This window comes from Aotus nancymaae, unplaced genomic scaffold (genome assembly GCF_030222135.1).
Source record: "Aotus nancymaae isolate 86718 unplaced genomic scaffold, 86718_ANA_hifiasm-v0.15.2.pri h1tg000009l, whole genome shotgun sequence".
In the NCBI taxonomy this organism is placed as follows: domain Eukaryota; kingdom Metazoa; phylum Chordata; class Mammalia; order Primates; family Aotidae; genus Aotus; species Aotus nancymaae.
In genome coordinates this window covers 11,622,700-11,643,365 of record NW_026988420.1, presented here as the reverse complement: position 1 = coordinate 11,643,365, position 20,666 = coordinate 11,622,700, and the positions used below count along the sequence as shown (strand labels likewise).

Sequence of the window (20,666 nt, the reverse complement as noted above, 5' to 3'; positions counted from 1 at the left end):
TTCTTTTTTGTTCTCTAATAAATATATTTAACAACACTACTGTTATCACTTTGATCGTAAACTCTGGAATGGAAGTGTGCTCAGTTTGCATAGGATAAATAGGAAAGTTATGTAAAATTCCCTACTCTGCTACAAATCAATAAAAGATGGCCAGGCACAATGGCTCATGCCTGTAATCCCAACAATCTGGGAGGCCAAAGCAGGAGGATCATTTGAGCCCAGGAGTTTGAGACCAGCATGGGCAACATGGTAAAACTCTGTCTCTACCAAAAATACGAAAATAAACCAGGCATGGTGGTGCATGCCTGCGGTTCCAGCTACTCAGGAGGCTGAGGTGGGAGGACTGCTTGAACCCAGGAGGTGGAGGTTGCAGTGAGCCGAGTTCATGCCACTGCACTCTAGCCTGAGCAACAGAGTGAGACCTTGTCTAAAAAAACAAAAAATGAAAAAAAAAAAAAAAGTAAAAGAGCAAACGTATAATCTTTTTATTTATACATCTGAAGAAGCCAAATCTAAAGGATCTCAACTCTGAATCCCCTGTATATCAGCCTTCGGACTTGAAATCAGGAGAAAAACAGAACATCAAGTTATTTGGTAGAAAAAATATCGCGTAAAAGCTCCCGAAATGCTAACGTGCTGATCAAATACAAGACACCATGGTTGTTATGAGCAAGGACTAAAAGGCAAGCACTAGAAGGATAATAGGAAAAATATGCTTCCAGGAATTTAATAAACAACACGAATGTATGAAAATAGGCAAAATCTGTTATTTTAAATAGCAAGTTTTTAATTTTCAATTTATCTTTGCCTTCCCTGGTGCCTATTATTGTAACCACATGCCCTTTCATACACCCACATCAATCTGCAGGCGTGTGAGCATGCATGCATACACAGAGAAATTGGTTCTCCTGTTGCTAGTTTTTTTTCCCCACAGCCAAAGAAAATTGTCTGACAAAATAAATAGGTTTGAATACAATATGTTAAGACATCATTCTAGTACCCAGGCCATCCTTCAAACATTACATAAACAGCTCCATTCAACAATTTTCTGACCTGTGAGGCATCTTAATCTCTCCAGAGTTTTGGAGATGAAGGTTCTATTGCACAATAAATGAGCTCTGTAACAGAATATAAGATCTGGCGTGTGCTCAGAGGGCAAGAAGAAATTCTAGCAGAACATTGACACCATCAGTCAGATGTTATCCAAGGGCCACACAACAAAAACCGTATTGCATTTTACTTAATGCTCATCATTATGAATCAGAACACAAAATAAGTCCCTCTTTAACGTATCTTGGAACTATGTTAATTCCACTGAGTGTTAATATTCTGTTGATTTCAGTTGGATTGGTTGTCTTAAACTCATACTAAAAAACCTCTTCCTTAATTCTAGATTTGAGTATCTAGAATGACTCTTCCAGTTTGCTTCTTAATGTTTTTATTCCTTTTCTGTAATAACTAAGATGATCCAGCCCAATGAGAAGTGCTTTTCCAAGAAATCAAAAATGATCTTTGTAATGGAGCGATCAGCCTCAAGCAGCTTGCTGTATGCCACATGGAGTTTGCCTGTGGCTTTTACCCACAGCAATACATATAACTATGTACATGATGTTTTTTTAAAAAAAGTTGTAAGATCGTGGGAACCATAAAGATGCTGACTGGATGCCTATAAGAATGGCAGATACATTAGCTTGGGGTTTGCCATTTTCAGTGAAGTCTGAGTTTCAAGAAAGAGGAAATTTATTTTCCACATGTGTTCATTCAGTAAATGTATATTGAGCATCTTCTATGTGCCAGGTGCTGTGTTAGGAAACCAATGAATAAGTCAAACGAAGTCTCTGCCTTCATAAGCTGGTGGAAGAGACAGGTAATAACAAGGAAAGATAAATGATAATGTCAGGTAATAATGATTTATAAAGAAAATAAAATAGGTTCAAGGCATACAAAGTGACAGCATAGAGTGAGTCCTTTTACATATGCCATGACCAGGGAAGGCCCCCTCAAGGACATGACATCTGGGCAAAAACTTAAACAATGTGAAACAGAGTCTTAGTGAAAACAGTGTTACAAGCAGAGGAGAGGGCAAGGAGAATGGCTCAGAGATGCAAATGAGCTTGGCACATTCAAGAAACAACAGAAACACTGATGAGTGGCTGGAACCCAGTGAGGTTCACGGTAAAGAAAGGGGACAGGAATAAAGAGCTAGGCAGGGGCCAGGTGACGTACACACTGTGAGAAATGCAGAAGCACAGATGCAAAGATACTGAGCTGTACTGAACCTGAGGCATGCTCTGAAAAGCTTCTCTGACTGTGTTGTGAATAGACCTGAGAAAGGCAAGAGTAGGAACAGGGACCCATGGGGTGGCTATGGCAGGGCTGCAGATGAGAACTGGTATGACTTGGACAAGAGCAGAAGAGTAGAATTAATTCTGCTGAGCGCGGTGGCTCACACCTGTAATTCTAGCACTTTGGGAGGCCGAGGTGGGCGGATCACAAGGTCAGGAGTTTGAAACCAGCCTGGCCAATATGGTGAAACCCCATCTCCACTAAAAATACAAAAATTAGCCAGGCATGATGGCATATGCTTGTAGTCCCAGCTACTTGGGAGGCTAAGGCAGGAGAATTGCTTGAACCTAGGAGGCAGAGGTTGCAGTGAGGCAAGACTGAGCTACTGCACTCCAGCCTGAGTGACAGAGTGAGACTCAGTTTCCAAAAAAAAAAAAAAAATTGAATTAATTCTTCTCTTTTGAGCATGTTCAATTTGAATGCCTATTAAGAAACTAAGTGAAAACAATTGGATCTACCAGTCAGGGCCAAGAGCATGGCCCTGACTCAGCTCAGGAGAGAACGGCAGGAGTGGTTACTTATGGGACTATCTGAGATCCCAAATAAAAATCTGTGTAGGGAGAGGAAAGAAGACTCCAATATCCAGGGTGTCAAGAAGATGCAAAGCCAGAGAAGGAAATCAGAAAGTAGAAGAAACTAAGTAAGTGCGTGGTATCCTAGAAGACATGTAACTGTGTTTTAAGAAGTAAAATAATCAACTATGATAAATGCCACCAAAGTGATGAGGGACATGGGACTGAGACTTAACCTGTAGATTTTAGTATGTAGTCCAATTTAAATCTAAAATACATTTTCGGAAAGCTATTTTATCTGGTAGCTGTTTTATGAGATTTCCAAAAAGTCGATTTTCTGAATGTATCAAATTGCCAATTATAATTGTTAAAATTGTTTAAGAAATTTAACAAGAATGTTTCGATAAAGAGCTTGAGCAAAAATGTTCAATTTTTATTACCAATAATGAAGTATTTAGAAAAGTATGTTTCATTAGTAAGAATCAAAATTCATTGTTTCATTTCGTTTTTAGTTTATAATTTTTTTAATGTTATTTTATTGTGAAAAGAACAGTTAACTTTTTAAGTGTACAATACATAATTGTGGACTATAGGTATAAAGTTGCATAGCAGATTTCTAGAGCTTATTCATCTTGCCTAACTGAAACTTTGTGCCCCTTAATTGACAACTCCCCATTTCTCCTTTCCACAGCCTCTGGCAACCACCATTTCACTCTTTGATTCAATGAATTTTGAGCACTTTATATGACTCAATAGGTGGAAATACGAAGTATTTGGCTTTATATGCCTGGTTTATTTCACTTAGCATTATGTCCTCAAGGTTCATCCATGTTTGGGTTTTCTTCTTTTATAAAGACTGAATGAAATATAATAAATTTTACTATAGGATTATTTGAGATAATTCTAACTCATTCAAACACTGTCTAATATTAATTTACAATTTAACTTAAAATATCAATTCAGATATTCAGGTAATTATATTCATATGATATTGATTCAAATAATCAGATACTTATAATTTAAATGTTTAATTTCAAATTAAATTTTGATTAAATTTAAATCTTTTTTGAATTAAACTTTATTGAAAATCAATTTTAAATTCATGATTACTGAAAGTAGAATATTATCTTTCTTTTTGAAATTCTGTATTTCAAAAAGAATACAAAATTGTGAAATCTTGAACAAATAGAAAATGATATTTAAAAACCTATCAAAGAAATTGGAATTAGCCCAAATAATCCAGACAAACGTAAAGTGCTTCTAATAATTGTGACATAAGTAATTGATAGAAGTTTGCAGAAACATGAAAAAAAAAAAAAGGGTAAAATCCAGTAAGTAGTGAGGGTAACTAAGTAACCTAGGAAGGGTTCTATTCTGAACCAGTAAATCCGGATTGTTAAGAAAATAACACAGATGTGTCAAAACAAACATCTCAAATATTAAATTCTAGATACTAACTAAAACTACAAATCTGAAGTTGACAAGCTACCAGAGGGAAAACACAAAAAGAATATTAAGAAAGTAAAAAGTTTTACAGGAAACAAACAAAACTACAAAAAAAAAAAAAAAAAAAAAAAAAGAAAGAAAGAAAGTAAATAGTTTGGAAAGAAAAACAGATATTGACACAAATATTTAAATTTGAAAGTTATTTCAAAGCATCCAAAAATCATTTTACATTAAATGGTATAAACCAACAGTTATTTTAATCTCAATTTAAATTTTCAATTCAAAAGCATGTCAAGTATATCAGAATTAAAAAACAGAAGTTTGGTAACTCAAGCATCAGTGTAAGTGGCAGTAGTTGCTGTTTTCCATTTCAAATTCTCAAGAGAAAAACCTCAACAAACTCCAGTTCATCTATTCAAACCAAGTCACATAAATAATAAGTAACTGTCCAGCCAACAGAATAGCTTTTTTGGGGTCAGGGACCCTCCCTGTCATCTATGGCTGGGGAAGGACAGGGTGCAAACGTGTGAGGCAGGCACCAGGGAGCAGGAGTTCAGAGATTGGTCTCCCAGCCAGACTCCAAGGTCCAGTCCTTGGATCTTTTATTTATAAACTCTGTGTTCTTGGAAAAAAATATTTAAATCTCTGTGTCTCAGCTTTCTCATCTGTAAGGGGAATAACAGTAATATGTACTTTAGAGAACTGTGGGGAGTAGTGAAATAATGGGCGAAATGTGTCTAAAATAGGGTACGCAGTAAACTAATCAAGTAACCAAAGCTATTATTGCAGGTATGAGAGGAAAATTAATCTGGTTGCTCTGAGAATAATTTGGGTCCATATCTTATTTCAACTGCTAGAATGCAAGGTCCCTGAACATGGGATTTACGTCCTGTTGTTGATAAGTTTATTTACCCCTTAGTTTCTAGCTGTGGCTCTAAGAGGTGTCCAATAGATGGATTTGTGGAATTGAGTTAATTTAAAGAGAGGATTAACGGGATTTGGTGACAATGAGAATGTAAAGAAAGGGGAGGTCGGGCGCGGTGGCTCACGCCTGTAATCCCAGCACTTTGGGAGGCCGAGGCGGGTGGATCACGAGGTCAAGAGATCGAGACCATCCTGGCCAACATGGTGAAACCTCGTCTCTACTAAAAATACAAAAAATTAGCCGGGCATGGTGGCGCGTGCCTGTAATCCCAGCTACTCAGGAGGTTGAGGCAGGAGAATCGCCTGAACCCAGGAGGCGGAGGTTGCGGTGAGCCGAGATCGCGTCATTGCACTCCAGCCTGGGTAACGAGCGAAACTCCGTCTCAAAAAATAAAAAATAAAAATAAAAATAAAGAAAGGGAAGAGAAGGTCCAAGTATACTTTGTAAGTTTTGAGAGTGTACAGTTGAAGGAACGTGGCTACCATCTAAAAAAAGAGGAAAATTCGGAGGAGGTGGGAGTAAGAAAATGAGTTAAATTTTAGACATTTTGAGTTTGGTGGTGCGTTTAGGTGCAAATGTCTAGCAGATAGTTAGAAATGTGAGATTGAGCTTGGAAGGTAAGATGGTGCTATAAATACAAATCTGAGAGCCAGCTGCCTAGATGTGTGAGTTAAAGTTATGGGAGTGGATGAAATGACTGAGAGAGAGAACCTAGGAAGAAGAGGAAGAAAAGTGGTGGCTAGAGCAGAAACTGAGAAAGGCAAAGTGGTTAGAGAGGTTTATGAAGTCAGGATATGGAAGGAAAAAGACAGGATTGCACTGAGCATACAAGTAGAGTAGTGACTTTTGGAAACCTAATGAGACACCACTTCCGTGACTAGTTACCAATCGCATTCCATACACAAACATTTCCAAGCTTCCAAAAAGCAACATAGTCATGAAACATTTCTGCCTTCGTCAACTTTCTATGGAATCACCTAAACAGAAACTTTAAGATAACAGTTATTTTTCTCCCCTTTCCTCGGTATGTGCTAGAGGAATTAACATTGAAATTCTGAAATGATTTATTTCATACACTTGACTAGAGCTGAAGTGGGAATTGGCATTCTTGCAAAGTAATAGTAAAATCTGATCTCAAATAGAGTATATTTTATTTCTGCCCTCAGTAGGAATTTGCTGTTTGTTAAGGTTTATATTTTTTAAGCCATGATTTTGTTTGTTTTGTTTAACTTCATATCTTCAGTAACTTAATTTGGGCTTGACAGAGGCTTTCTTCTGAGGCGAGTGACATAGTAATAGCCAGAATATTAATTGGCATGTTCAGGCAGGGGTGAAAAACCATCTGAGGATAATTTAAATTGGAAACACAGGAAAATTGTACTTAAGAATTCAGAAGCACAAGATAAAAGTGAATTTTGTTTTCAGACTCTCAGCAATTGTTGAAGTAAACCACGTGAAGAATTTTGGGGTGCCTAGTTTCTGACTATGCAGACGGCCTCAAAGAAATATGTAAGAAGCTTGTATTGAATGTCTGCTTTACCTAAGAAATAGCAGATATTTCACAAAGGTCTTTTTTAAATGTGAATCCACTGAAAAGAAAGACATTAATAAAGTTTGCTTGGAACTATATACTGAAAAAAAGAAACTCAAATTATAAAAATTGCTGTATTATCTCTTATATTTAACACATTTATTTTATTGTAACTGTAACTGTGCACTAATTCTTAGCAATAAATCAAGTGTTTGAGCATGATGTTTTTCAATCAAGAGTATACTAATTCTTTTATACTTGACTCTTGCAAGTCGATAATAAAGAGACATGTTTTGTGAAAAAAAAAATGAGAACTCCTTTGGTTTTCTCAAGGGTCTTTTAATTCTTTTGTATTCAAATAATTATTTTTAAATCCATTACTTCATCTTCATCTCTCTTCAATTGTCAAATAGCCTAAGCTTACTATATTTTCAACTATCAGTGACTTTTCATTTGACTAACCACTTTTATTGATTTCATAAACTCTAAACTCCTTTCACTAAGATATGAGATTTCATTTTGCAATTGATTTCTACTGTGTTTGCATTTGAATTTCCAGATGCTTACAGTATCTGACATTCAATATGTCTCTTCTAAACAGATATTTTTACAATGGATGCGGATGGTTGCTTGTGTGGTGTTCAGGAAGATGCAAGAAACGGAACTCATAAGACTTTAGTTCAATAGAGGAATGTTTTCACATAATGACAACTTTGGCTATCTCTGAAACTGTGTATGATAGGAGCTTGAATCATTAATACTGGATTCCACAAACCTCAAGGCTATTTTTTCAGGTTGAATCATCTCTGCCTCTTACCACAGAGAACTGGCATGAAAGCACAGAATAAACATCTAGAATGTACTTCAAGGTGAATATTGAAGAAGTGACTGTTTTTGTATATTTCCATGTTCAAAATAAACATGTCAGCTGAAAGTAAATTATCACTTTTTAAATTAGGAGTAATACAGAAGTAATGTTTACTAAGTGATTCTTATGGCCCAACAACGTTTTACTTGCCTTAATTCTACTTTATTTCATTCCCACATAACCCTATAAGACAGGTATGTTATTATCTCCATTTAACACATGATAAAAGTGAGGCCTTGAACAGCTAGGAAAAAACTTGTTCAAGGTTACAAAGTTAGTTTAAAAAAAAATGAGAGATATACAAACCGACCTGGTTTATGTAAGAAAGTTTATACAGTTTAGATGCAATGGTGTATACAGAATCCTAGATCCTTTTCAGGATGGTCTAATTACTAGGCTACTTAAGTGCTGACTCACAAACAGGGATAGTTTGCTAATGGTGTTTACAGATGAAAATACCAATGTAAGTAATCTTAACCCCAGCAAGCCTAAGATGAGCACTTTAAATACACACAGGGATTAGTGTATAAGAGAATGACAGATTTCTAAGAGCATGCAGAAAACATTACCCACCAGTGCAGAAACCCTCTCATTAATAAACCTTCCAACACATTTTTGTGCACCAAATAAGCTATGGATTTGTGTTTCAAATTCAGACTAGTTTTTATTCTATGGAGTAGCCACTGAGGAAGGGAAGAATTCTGAATAATCTTTTGAAACTGGAGGTTAAACACAGATTCCTTAGAATCACATGTTATCTAGGCGGCTGTAACTAATGACTCAGTTGTACTGCCTCATTTATCCAGAAGGCAATGCATTTGGCATTGCGATTTTCTTAGCCACTTGAATGGGCTATCAATAGCTAGTAGCTTGCATGACCTTTAATTATTATAAATAGTGAAAATACAAGCAAATGAAGCCAAAATCAGTAGTAGAAGGATTCAGATCTTCATTTGTAATCATGATCACTAATAACCATTATGAGAAACTGATATTAGAATATGATAGTAACTAATATATAAACTGAGTTTAAACAGATATTTTGAGCATCAATAACAATTATTTAAATGACTCCTTGTATAATACCAATGCAAACAAATCCATCCCCTTAAAATCCACTGATAAGTTGTTTTGAATAATAGGCTAAGAATCTCTAACACACTAATTGTTCTTTAAATATTCTAAACATTTCAAAGATTCATAATTTTTTTTAGATGGATTCTAACTCTGTCACCCAGGCTGGAGTGCAGTGGCATGATCTCGGCTCACTGCAACCTCCACCTCCCGGGTTTCAAGCAATTCTCTGCCTCAGCCCCCTGAGTAGCTGGGATTACAGGTGCCCACTACCATGCCCAGCTAATTTTTGTATTTTTAGTAGAGATGGGGTTTCACCATGTTGCCCAGGCTGCTTTTGATCTCCTAACCTCATGATCCACCCACCTCAGCCTCCCAAAGTGCTGGGATCACAGTCCTGAGCCCCACTGCACCTGGCTGAGTCACACTTTTTTAGTCCTCCTATGCTTATCAAGCCTACTAATCTAACTCTAAAACAAACAAACAAATGAGTAAACAAAAACCTAGCAAGCCTGCCAGCCTCCCTGGATACCATCGTAGTGTTCTGGGATCTTTTCTTAAGGAGGCCTTTCAGATGGTCATTCAGTGACTATCCATGAGGTCAACAGTCAAAAAAGATGGATCAATTCCAATAGAGAAAATGGTATAGGTACTCTACAAATGTCTTCTCCAATTGTCTTTGAATCCATCTCAGTTTTCTTAGCTCTAAAATGGGAATAATGATAGAACCTCCTTTACTTTGAGGAATAAATAAGTTTATACAGGTACAACACTTAGAAGAGTGTCTGACACATACTAGACGTTCAATACACATAATCTATATTTTTTTATTGTTATCTGATTTTGTATCCCTAAGTTGTTCTAAATCTCCAGTGATTTAGTCATATGAATACTTCGGTATGTTAAAGTCTTTTCATGAAATCTACCTAGTTGCTCTTGAAAATATTCAAAAACTGTGTAAGTAACTGCAAGTTAAGAGCCAGAGGTCTGTAAGTCACACAAGAAAAATTTCTTTATTACTTTATGGTTACACTATAGATACAAGCATGTTAGTATAAGAATACAAATGTATACGGCCAGGTGCGGTGGCTCATGCCTGTAATCCCAGCACTTTGGGAGGCCGAGGCGGGTGGATCACGAGGTCAAGAGATCGAGACCATCCCGGTCAACATGGTGAAACCCCGTCTCTACTAAAAATACAAAAAATTAGCTGGGCATGGTGGCGCGTGCCTGTAATCCTAGCTACTCAGGATGCTGAGGCAGGAGAATTGCCTGAACCCTGGAGGTGGAGGTTGCGGTGAGCTGAGATCACGCCATTGCACTCCAGCCTGGGTAACAACAGTAAAACTCCATCTCAAAAAAAAAAAAAAGGAATACAAATGTATAACACTATATATTCACCTGTGAATGGATTCCACAGACATTATGGTTGGAATCTATTTTGGTTTTAACAATAAGGAACACCAAAAGAGATGTGAAAAGTGAGTAATCAACAAATCAACACATTAGAGACTGAGAGGTTGTTACAGAATAAAATTCATAGTATTTTATCACATAGAAGAATGCTGAGTCTCACTAGATTCTGAATAAATATTTTTGAGTTGAAATAATCTGAAGATACCAGACTATAAAACCTTTAGAGGCTCAATAACTGTTAGCAATTGTTACTGACCTTCAACTCATATTTGGTATCTGCAACATCTACCAGAGTTCCTAATACAAAGGCTCAAGAGGAACTTGTATTGCGAGAGAGAACATATGAATAAAGAAATGAATGAATCAAGTCAATTTTTTTTTTTTTTTTTTTTTTAAGACCGGGTTTCACCATGTTGGTCAGGCTGGTCTTGAACTCCCAACCTCAGGTGATCTGCCCACCTTGGCCTCCAAAGTGCTTGGATTACAGGCGTGAGCCACCACGCCCGGCCTCAAGTCAATGTTTTGGACATGAGCATCTCTGCTCTGCCCTTCCTCAGTCTAGGATGTTCTTTCTCCCTATTTGTGTGTGTCCTCTTGGTGACTGCTTCCTCCTTTCTACCTCAGTTTTACTTTAACTGCTCTATCTGGGGTGTCATTTCTTCTCCTCTTTTAAATCTCCCTGAACTGATTACATTAACAAATTGACAGGCTTCAGGTTTAAAAAGGAAGATTAAACACACATTTGTAACCTCATTTTCTTTTCCAAATTCCTCTAAAATAGAAGTATAGAATTTTTTAAAGGCATAAATCCTCAAAGACAAACAGAACAAGAGATGAAACAACAGCAACAAAATTTTAGAAACTAGAAATCAGATGAATAAGTGGTAAATGATTTAGCAAACCTGAAACATTTAAAACCCAGACTGGTTGGGGAGGGGGGCCCAAAAGCTAGCCAGTGCATACCTCAAATTCCAGAAGTGTTCAGAAATTAACGTTACCTGGTATCTCTTAAAGGAGGGTGAAGGCAGAGGTGATTGGTTGAAAATCTGTTTAAAAAGAAGTTAGATACCATCTTCAATCTCAGAAAAAGCTAGAAAATTTCCTCTCTAAATAGGATGAACTGGGGGGAGTTTCTATGGGGTACTTGGCATAGGGGCAGGGCTACCAAACTGAATATTGATAGATTAAATGAAAAATCTACTCAAAGAATGATGATATTCCCCATTGCCTTTCCCAACTCAGATCCCAGAACAGAGTCAATCAGAGTTGTACCTTCCAGACAGGTCACTGAAAATCTTACGCAAGAAAATACAATCAACCCAAGACAAAACAAGAAAGAAAAGCAAGTGATTTTCACAACAAAATGGTTCAATCTATCAGGAAAAAGAAATGGTAAGAAACATAGACATTGCAGAGAGAAGAAAAATCATAAATCCGTATTTTTCAGACAGATGAAAGATAACACAACCATGAAAAAATAGGATATTACAAATATGGACTATTCTGGGACAAAAGAGAGTTTTGGAATTTAAAAATGCAACAGCAGAAAGGTTTAAAAAAAAAAAAAAAAAAAAGCAGCCTTCCAGAGAAGGTAGAAAGCAAAGTTGCAGAAATTACTCAGGAAGTAACTCAAAAAGACAGAGCTTAGAAATGCAACAGAAGAGAAGCAGTAAGAAAATTAGAGAATTAGCCAAGGAGGCCAAACATGTAAATAATGGGAATTCCAGGAACAGAAAACAAAGAAAAATTAATAAACATGTAAATCAAATGATTCAGGAAAAAATTTCCAGAACTGAAATATAAAAATTTTCAGATTGAAAAGCCCACTGATGCCCCGCACAAGAGACAAGAGAAAACCCAAAGAAGGACCTTCCTGGTGAAATTCCAGAGGAAAAGAAGAAAGAAGATTCCCCAGAGTTCACTCTTTAAAAGTAGCTCCTAGCCAAAGAGGAACCAGAATGACTCAATGCAATCTTGAAAGATGGGAGACAATGAAACAATGATTTAAACATTCTCAAGAAAAGCTATTCCCAATCTAATTTTCCCTAGAAAGGAAAATTATTAATTGTGAGGGTGAAAAAAGAAAAGGTCTCAGAAAATTTATTCATGCATACTCTCTCAAGAAGCTACTGATGGGTGTGCTCTGCCATCACAGGAATATAAACAAAGAAAGAAAACAACGTAAAATGTAGAAAGCAGGGACACCAATACAGAGAAGAGAGACAAAGGCTACCCCAGGATGATGGTGCAGGGACATCCGAGGACAAAAGCTGTGCAGCTGCCTAGAGAGGGCCCAGTTCTGATTTTAGCAGATGTAGAGAACTCCAACAATGAAGTTGGCAAGAAGATTAAATTTATAGGATGTATAGTGTCTTTGAACACACAAAGGGGAAAATTACATTTCTAGCAGAGTCCTGGGGTGAATTTGTATTAGATAATTAAATAAACCAAAACATAATTATTAAAATCAAGGAAAATATTCAAGAAAGGAAATCCAATAATAGTATACTACAGGACTTAGTTGTGAAAACATGTCAGAGTCACAATAATGTAAAATCTGAATACAGATAAAACTAAAAATTATCCCTGGGAGAATTAGGAAAGAATACATGTGTGGATTGGAGAAGCAAGTAAGAGGATTATCTGTTTATCCTGCACATAGGATATTTAAACAGGAAAAAGAAATCAATGTAAAAACATTAGTTATTCTACAACATGGCTATAAATATCCAAAAAAGTAACTGAACTAGTTGAAGGTGGTTATCTTTAAGAAAAAGGAATGGATAAAGAACTCTGTTTTTCACAATTGACCTTTTAGAAAAATTTGACTTTTTAAAATTATAAATATGTGCCATTTGATAAAAACTAAATTAAAAAATAAAGGGATATTATACTATTTTATAAAATATCTTATTATTCATATTTTAAAACTCAGGTGGTTTAAAAGAGTTGCATTTATTTTGTACCTGAAAGGTCACATTTTAAAAATTTATGTGTGTTCTTCCATTTATTTTTTTCAATGCAGGTTATGGGTCTGGAGTAAGAATGGCATGAGCCATTCCTATCTCAGAGAGGAAATTCTCCATGATTCCCGTGGTCATCCACTTTGTCCTTTGCTCCCCTTCTGTCCTGACCAATAGCCCCATCTCAGCAACTCTAATTCTTCATCATACTTTTTAGAAAGAATATAGACTGCTAGTAGACTGTGCATTACCTGAAGACAGAGAATATGTATTATTCACCTTGGTAACTCCACTCTCTAACCCAGAGCCAGGAAAAAATAGAAGGTACTCAATAAAAGCTCATGAGCTTAAAAGGAGGAAAGAGAAAGGAGAAGAAGTAAAAGATGATAAAGTAAAAGAGAAGCAAGCGGTTGTCTGGACACTGGATATGAGTCATAGGAGAAAAAAATGTCTGGAGTATTCAAAAATTTAGTAGTTTAGTATAAAAAGAGAAGCTAGTGAAAAAGAATGAGAGAGAAGCCAGGAAGCTGGAAGGAAACAGAAAATGTTGAGTCACAAAGGACAGGTAGTTAGAAAGTGCTTTGAAAAGCAGGTCATGGCCCACAATGTCAATGCTGCAGAGACATCAGGTTGGATGAGGACACAGAACTACCCACAGGGTTTGGCATGCTGAGATAGCTGGTGTCCTTCACAACAGCCAGTTCCAGGGAGAGCTGGAAAGAAATGCCTCATTGGGCTGATTTGTGGAAGAAGGCAAACAGAGAAAGAAGAGTAAGATCTACAGAGGACTTTGAGGTGAAAGAAAGCAGTTGCAGGAGGAAGACGTGGAGTCAAAATGTTAATCCAAGTATTAGTGAGGCATAATTGCATGTTGATAGGAAGGATCAAATGGAGAGACAGAAATCAGTGACAGAAAAGGAAACGAGTACCACCCTCAGAATAAATCCATGAAGGCGGAGGGAGGGATTGCAGAGAGGCTGGCCTGAGCAGCAAGAACAAACCCCCATTGGAAGGGGAAGAAAGGACATCCCGTGAGGACAGAAAAAGAAGGGCTGGCAAAACTCGGCTGGAAAGGTGAACAAGTTCTTAGCTAATTGCCTCTATTATGTGCTGTATTTGCAGAGAGTAAAAGGGAAGATTTTTTTTTTTTTTCTGAATTGAGTGAAATTGAGTTGTATAGACAAGGATACAATTCTAGATTGTTTTTTAGAATAAGATATATCTGTTGAAGAAAACAAAATCTAACTATTATGCCAAGCTCTGGAACATGCCTCTAGGAAATACTAAAAGATGCTGTAAATCCATAAAGGAGAAATATATAATTTGACTTTAGAGCAGAACTACTACCCAAGCAACAATTGTAATATTTTGAGCTCAAGGCAATAGCCTCAAGTACAAAAATTCAAGATGTTCCACAAAACATTTAATAATGGTCATTTTCAAAGTGTCAAAATAGGTCAAACCATGTGTATTAGGTATTTACATACCTTATTTTAATTCTCAGAAAAACTCTATGACATATTATTTTATGATGTAAGATTATTTTCCTTTTAAAAATGAGAAAACAATGCTGTAAAGGTTAACTCAACAAGTTCCACAGCTACGATATAGCTGGAAATAAAAAGCCTGTCTGATTCTTAAGTCCATTTCTTTCCTTTTTCGCTTTTTTGAGACGGAGTCTCGATCTGTCACCCAAACTTGAGTACAATGGCACCATTTCCACTCACTGCAAACTCTGCCTCCCAGGTTCAACCGATCCTTCTGCCTCAGCCTCCCAAATAGCTGAGATTGCAGGTGTGTGCCACCACACCCAGCTAATTTTTGTATTTTTAGTAGAGGTGGGGTTTCACCATGTTTGCCAGGCTGGTCTTGAACTCCTGACCTCAGGTGATCTGCCTGCCTCAGCTTCCCAAAGTGCTGGGATTACAGGCATGAGCTCCTGCATCTGGCCCATTTCTTTCTATAAGAACAAAAATTCAGAGACTTTTGTGGCTTCATGAAAAGCCATCATTTAAAAAATATTCATTTTAGCTAATACTTCAAATGTTAAAGGGTTCATCCATCTTAAGCTCCATTTTCAGCTTATTCAGAATTAATTATGCATAAGCCTATAGTGATACATGCCAAATTTATTCCCTTTTTAAAAACATACCCTTTAATAAACACTGCTTAGGTAAACTCACCAAGGGCAGTGAGAGGTGTGGGGAATGGAGAACTAGAAGAATCTAGTTGGAAATACTCTAAGAGCAACAGACTTCTTGTGGAGAATCACATGCTTTACAATATGTCTGGATTAAAACAAAATGAAAACATCATTTTATGTAAAATAGGGCAAAAGTATATATATATAACAGCACCGATGTAATGTCTGGCACGTAGTCAGTGCTCAGTACATATTAGTTTTCTTCTCTTTCCTTCCTAGCATTTTAGAAACTAGAAAGAGCAAAGAGTTAGTGTCCTAAATAAGTCCTTTAAAATAATCTATCTAAGAAATGGAGACAATTGCTGGTGACATGTTTTTGGAAGGTCTATGGATAATACCACTGATCAGGATACCTGTCTATGTGAAATATGAGGTCACCTTGATCTTATAGTCTGTATTTCTCATAACTTTATGAAAATAACAAAATAATGTATTTCAATGAAAATGATTTTCAAAATATTTCATAGTAAATATATTTTAGCTACAGTATATTTTAAAGTGTTAGAGATTAACATGACTAAAGTGAATGACCTTGATCTGTGGTCCAATCTCCAGGCAATTATGAGTTAAATATTATAGAGCTAAATATAGGAGTCCAGAGAGGAAATAGGAGAATCCCTCTTTTCCTATGTGAATGTCCCAACCCATGCATCTGGAAAAGCTAGGCATGTAGTATTCTTAAGCAATGAGTACAACGAATCTCAGAACTGAAAATCCCAATGCCTGGGTACAATGACTAGTCCTATTAGACAGTATCAGCAAAGCTCACTGGCTGTGTTTCCCTAACAGTGAAAAGTATAGAGAAACGAGTCCCAGACTGCCTACGGTGTTACAGATAATTCCTAAAGTTTTTTCCTTTAGGAATTATCTGTAACACTGTAGGCAGTCTGGGACTATACACATACACACACACACACACACACACACACACACACACACACTCGGTTTTAAGATGAAAAGCTGAGGCACAGAAACCAAGCACCTTACAGATATCTTATAGCCTGCCTCTCACACCCCTTACCACTTAAAGATGCTCCAAGGTTTGATTCTGAAGCCATTAATCTGACATAAAATAAACGGAAGTTACATGTAATAAACTTTGGCTATTCACTGCAAATCTACATATAGTAAATGCAAAGCAAATGTAAATGGCAAGCACTGACCTAGAAGTAGAGATCTGAGCACCGGTTCTGTGCATGTCTGTGACGAATGACAAGGCTGCGGGCAAACAGCCCCAGCTGTCTCTTCCCAGTGCTCTCTCACAGGTTAAATGAGAGGTTTGGCCTCCATCCTTGGTTTTCAGCCCTGCCTGACTACAAGCTGTAATCTCTTGGAGAGCTTTAAAACAATATATTATCTGAGCCAACCCAGATTAACTGCAATCATACTCTCAAGAGCTGGGGCCCAGGCAGTGACAATGTGACAATGTTTAAACCATCCCCAGAGGATTTTAATGTACAGCAAAGGGCTCAGAATCTTCAGGCCCAATGACGAGTTCTGTGTTAGAAAGATTCTGATGCTTTAGCCAGTGCTGGGGCTGGGCTGTTGAGCTGAGCACCAGGCTCTTTTCACCCACCAGGACTTAGCACATCCCTGGAGACAATCAGAAAGGATGGCTCACTGGGTGACCAAACAGCCTTAACATTTCCTCTCAGCTTGAGTAAACTTTAGGCAGTTTTTTTGCCCCTGACCGCAGGCCCCTGTCTTTTCCTACATTTACTTTAGAAAGTTTGTAATTGTATTTTCTCTGTCCCCTTGAGACATAAATCTTCTCCCAAACTCTTGCTGGTTTTACAACACAGGAACTTCTTTCTCAAAAATCTGGGAGCTGTTCAATTGAAATGTAATCATTAAGGAAGACAGCACCCCTATCTCCCAGTCTCTATGGGAGAGTAGCAACCTAAATTCCATTAGCACCAATCAGCAAATACAGATGGCCTAATCGCATAGACCAGCCTCACACAAATATGCTGTCGTATGTTGTCAGACCACACTAGCTCAGGCTAGTGCTTAAAAACTCGCCTGCCTTTTGTTTCAGCTGAGTTTAGTTCAATCTCTCTCCCCTATTGCAGTCTTGAATAAAGTCTTCTTTGCCTGTTTAACTCTAGTGCAATTTTTCTTTGACAGAGAGTTTGCGTTTTGAGTGGTACTTCCTGCAGAAAAATGTAGATAAACTGAGTGGACGTTCTTATTTTCAGAAGCAAAAATGACAAGCCAAAGTCCTCTCTTCTACTACCAACACCAGGTCCCAGGCCCCAACTTCATCCGTTTTAATTCCATTGGAATTTAATTCCATTGTCTATGGAATTTTAAAACTCAGTCTTTTGTTGCTGTTGAAATTAATTCAGTGACTTACCTCTGGATTCTTTCATTTATTAATGTGTCCATTAAACATCTACACATACAATCTACCATTGAATGCAAAACTCTATCAATCCTACAAAATTTTAAATTATAAAAGACAGCTTATTCTATTACAAATCAAAACATACTAGACAATGCACAATTTCTCCCTTAATACCAAATAAAAACTGTCATTTGCATACTGGCTCCAATAAAAACTTGGGGTTTGAGTTAGTTGCTTCTCCTTTCTGTTTCAGTTTCCTCAGCTCTAAAATGAAGAAATGATACTAGATTCTTATTTTTTGCATTATAAAAGTGATTTTCCTTTTACTTAAGCATGGTAGGAGGATGAGAGTGGAGCAGAATTAATGTGGGGGTGCAGCGGTGGGCCTAAGATTTCCTCCCACCTAGGGTTGGCACAAACCCAGATACTACCTTGGCCCATAATCAAATCAATAATGGAATGGCAGGCATTCACATTAATTTTCCAGATGGCATCTAGATAGAGTATTTTACTAACATACTAGAACAGTAGGTCTCGACCTTAACTGCACGTTGAAATCACCTGGAGACTTGTAAAATAATCCCCATGCCTGGGGCTGACACCCCAGGAGCCTCATATAATTGGTCTGTAGTACAGCCTGGGCTTCAGGATTTTTGTAAAGCTCCCAGCTGATTCTGATGTGCAGCCAGGGCCGAGAACTATTGCCTTATTTTCAAATCTAAACTCCTTAATGCATTTTAGAGGTGTTCAATGACAGGCAGTTATAAAAGTAACCCTGAAGAATATGTAGAAATGCATATATAAGAGCAGTGACCTGTACTAATATTCTAAGCAGTGTGGGTAGAACAGAGAAGCAGCCGGGGATGAACAGAGACAAGATAGCCTGTATAAAGAGAACAAAGTAATAATACACAGGAAAACAAAGTGACACACCCCGCAAGAGCAGGCCAAGCCCAGAACAGGTAGAAGAGGAAGTGTGCCCACGGAGTGCCTACTCTAACAGGCATTTTACTGACGTTCTTCTGTTACGTTTGTAACGTTCCATGGTGATGTGTGTTATCAACAGCTATCATTATCTCTACTTTACAATGAGGAGACTGACTCAGAGACATTATATAACTTCCCCAAGGTTAGCCAGGGCCCAAGCTTGCACTAAAAGTTCAGGTATGTCCAAAACTCACACTCTATTTTGTCCAGATTATTAATGAAATTACTAAGAAAAGACTTGAAATTCATCAGGATGACAACTCCTTCTTCCCACTAGAGAGTTAGACACTCGTTCTTATCACATGGTTGCACTCAGTTCATTGTCTACTTTTCAGAGTCTGGACAAGGCTAGGAAAATATTTACGAATTTGATGAATAAGACGATACAGTATCATGTTAAATTTAGCTGTGCTTACTCAGAGTCACTATTTGAACAAAAGATTTTATAATTCTACTATGAAGATAAAATATACTAGGTTTTCTTTGTGCATTATAAAGGTGCTATATTTATAACTTAGTGTTGATCAGCTCATCAGTGCTGAACTTTTTCTTATCATTTGAAGGTTTGGCCTGTTAACCTCATTTAAAAATATAAGGGATATGTTCTCAGGGCTGCTTTTCTTCCTGAAACATTTTTTACCTGCTGTTCCCCATTGCTCTGAAATTGCCTGTGCCTACAGGCTAGTTAAAAAATGATTTTGTCCATTTGAACACAAAGATTGTTTCTTTCACTTTTTTCAGCATCCTTGGATTTATGTTATTTTGATCTCATAATTAAGTACCAGATGCTTCCAAGTGAGTCCTTTCGTACTCTTTGTCAATACATATTTTATAAGTCTTTATGCTTTCCTGACTTACAAACTAATTTGATATCTAAGCCCCCATGGCCTCATCCATCTCCTCATTCGTAAATGTTGCTTCTCAGCAGCTCTTTTCCCTGGAAACTTTCTAAATACAAATTCCTTTCTTGGTTTGCTCTTTCTCTTTGACAAGTCACAATTTATCCTGGTTTCTCTTCCCCTTATCCTTTTTCTGCAAACCATAAACCTACAATCTGAGTCTTTTTGTTCCATGTCTTTTCTGTCTCATTTGTTCCGTGCAGTATTGGTTCAGTTCTTGGCTCTGCGCTATAAGAGATGGTGTTTTGAGCTCCTTTCATTCTTCTTCTTCAGAGAAATAGAAGCAATTTAACTTCCCCAGCTCTGATTCATAGACGCTTTCACCTGCTTGGGGCTTCCGATGTTCTGTTGCTCATTTGATTCACCAAATAATTGAACATTCCCAAATTTACTTCCTGGCCATCTACTTCCTTTGTCAGGCAGTATATTTCCATAATGTCTTTCAACACCTAACAGACACTTTATTCAAAGGGGAACGCAGAGGAGGAGCAGGGATGGGATGCAGCCCCCCTCCCAAGCACTGTCTTTTTTGATTAGTTGGTAGTCAAAAAAAGGCTCCTGGATGCTGGTTGTCAAAGTCCCTGAGCTAAAAGCAAGAAACGACTGGACAAAGAGATAATTTCTCTTCCAGAGAAAAACTTCAGGAATCAAGCCAGGAAAAAATAAGTGCCACCATATTTAATAGCTTAACCCCAGGGGGAAGAGTAAAAGGAGTGAGAAAGGTGGATGAATTGCTAGAACCTGGCTGAAAGCCAATCCATCCCAGGACTCAACCTTAGTATTCAACCTTCTGTGAGAGGCAAAAAAAAAAAAAAAAAAAGGCTGAGCTATAAACAGCAACACTTTGAGCTGCATTCCTCATTTAACCCTCACCATCCCATATCCTCATTATCCAAATAAAATTATCAAGATATGTTTCATCTTAGAAATTCCATCCACTAGGTTTTAAGTGTAGAAGATTAAGGTCCCAGGGAGCACTGACCTTTAATAATATAAATAAAAAGAGAACCCAACAAAAACAACAAAGTATAAATAAGAAAATGTGATTAGAGGCAAGACGGTCCAAAAGAAGGCGCCATAACAGTGCCAAATTCTGCACTGATGCAAGGTCAGATAAGAAAGTGATTTGGGATTTCTGGATATAAGGTG

General features: G+C 37.3%; 1 long non-coding RNA gene across 1 annotated transcript in view; it reads right to left on the bottom strand.

The window, feature by feature from the left end:
- The window catches only part of LOC135273831 (uncharacterized), a 440,128-nt gene extending 423,595 nt beyond the window's left edge, over nucleotides 1–16,533 (bottom strand). The window contains exon 1 of the long non-coding RNA XR_010341621.1: nucleotides 16,448–16,533. This is a non-coding gene — a long non-coding RNA (uncharacterized LOC135273831). The remainder of the gene's footprint in view (nucleotides 1–16,447) is intronic.
- Between the last annotated feature and the right edge of the window lie 4,133 nt (nucleotides 16,534–20,666).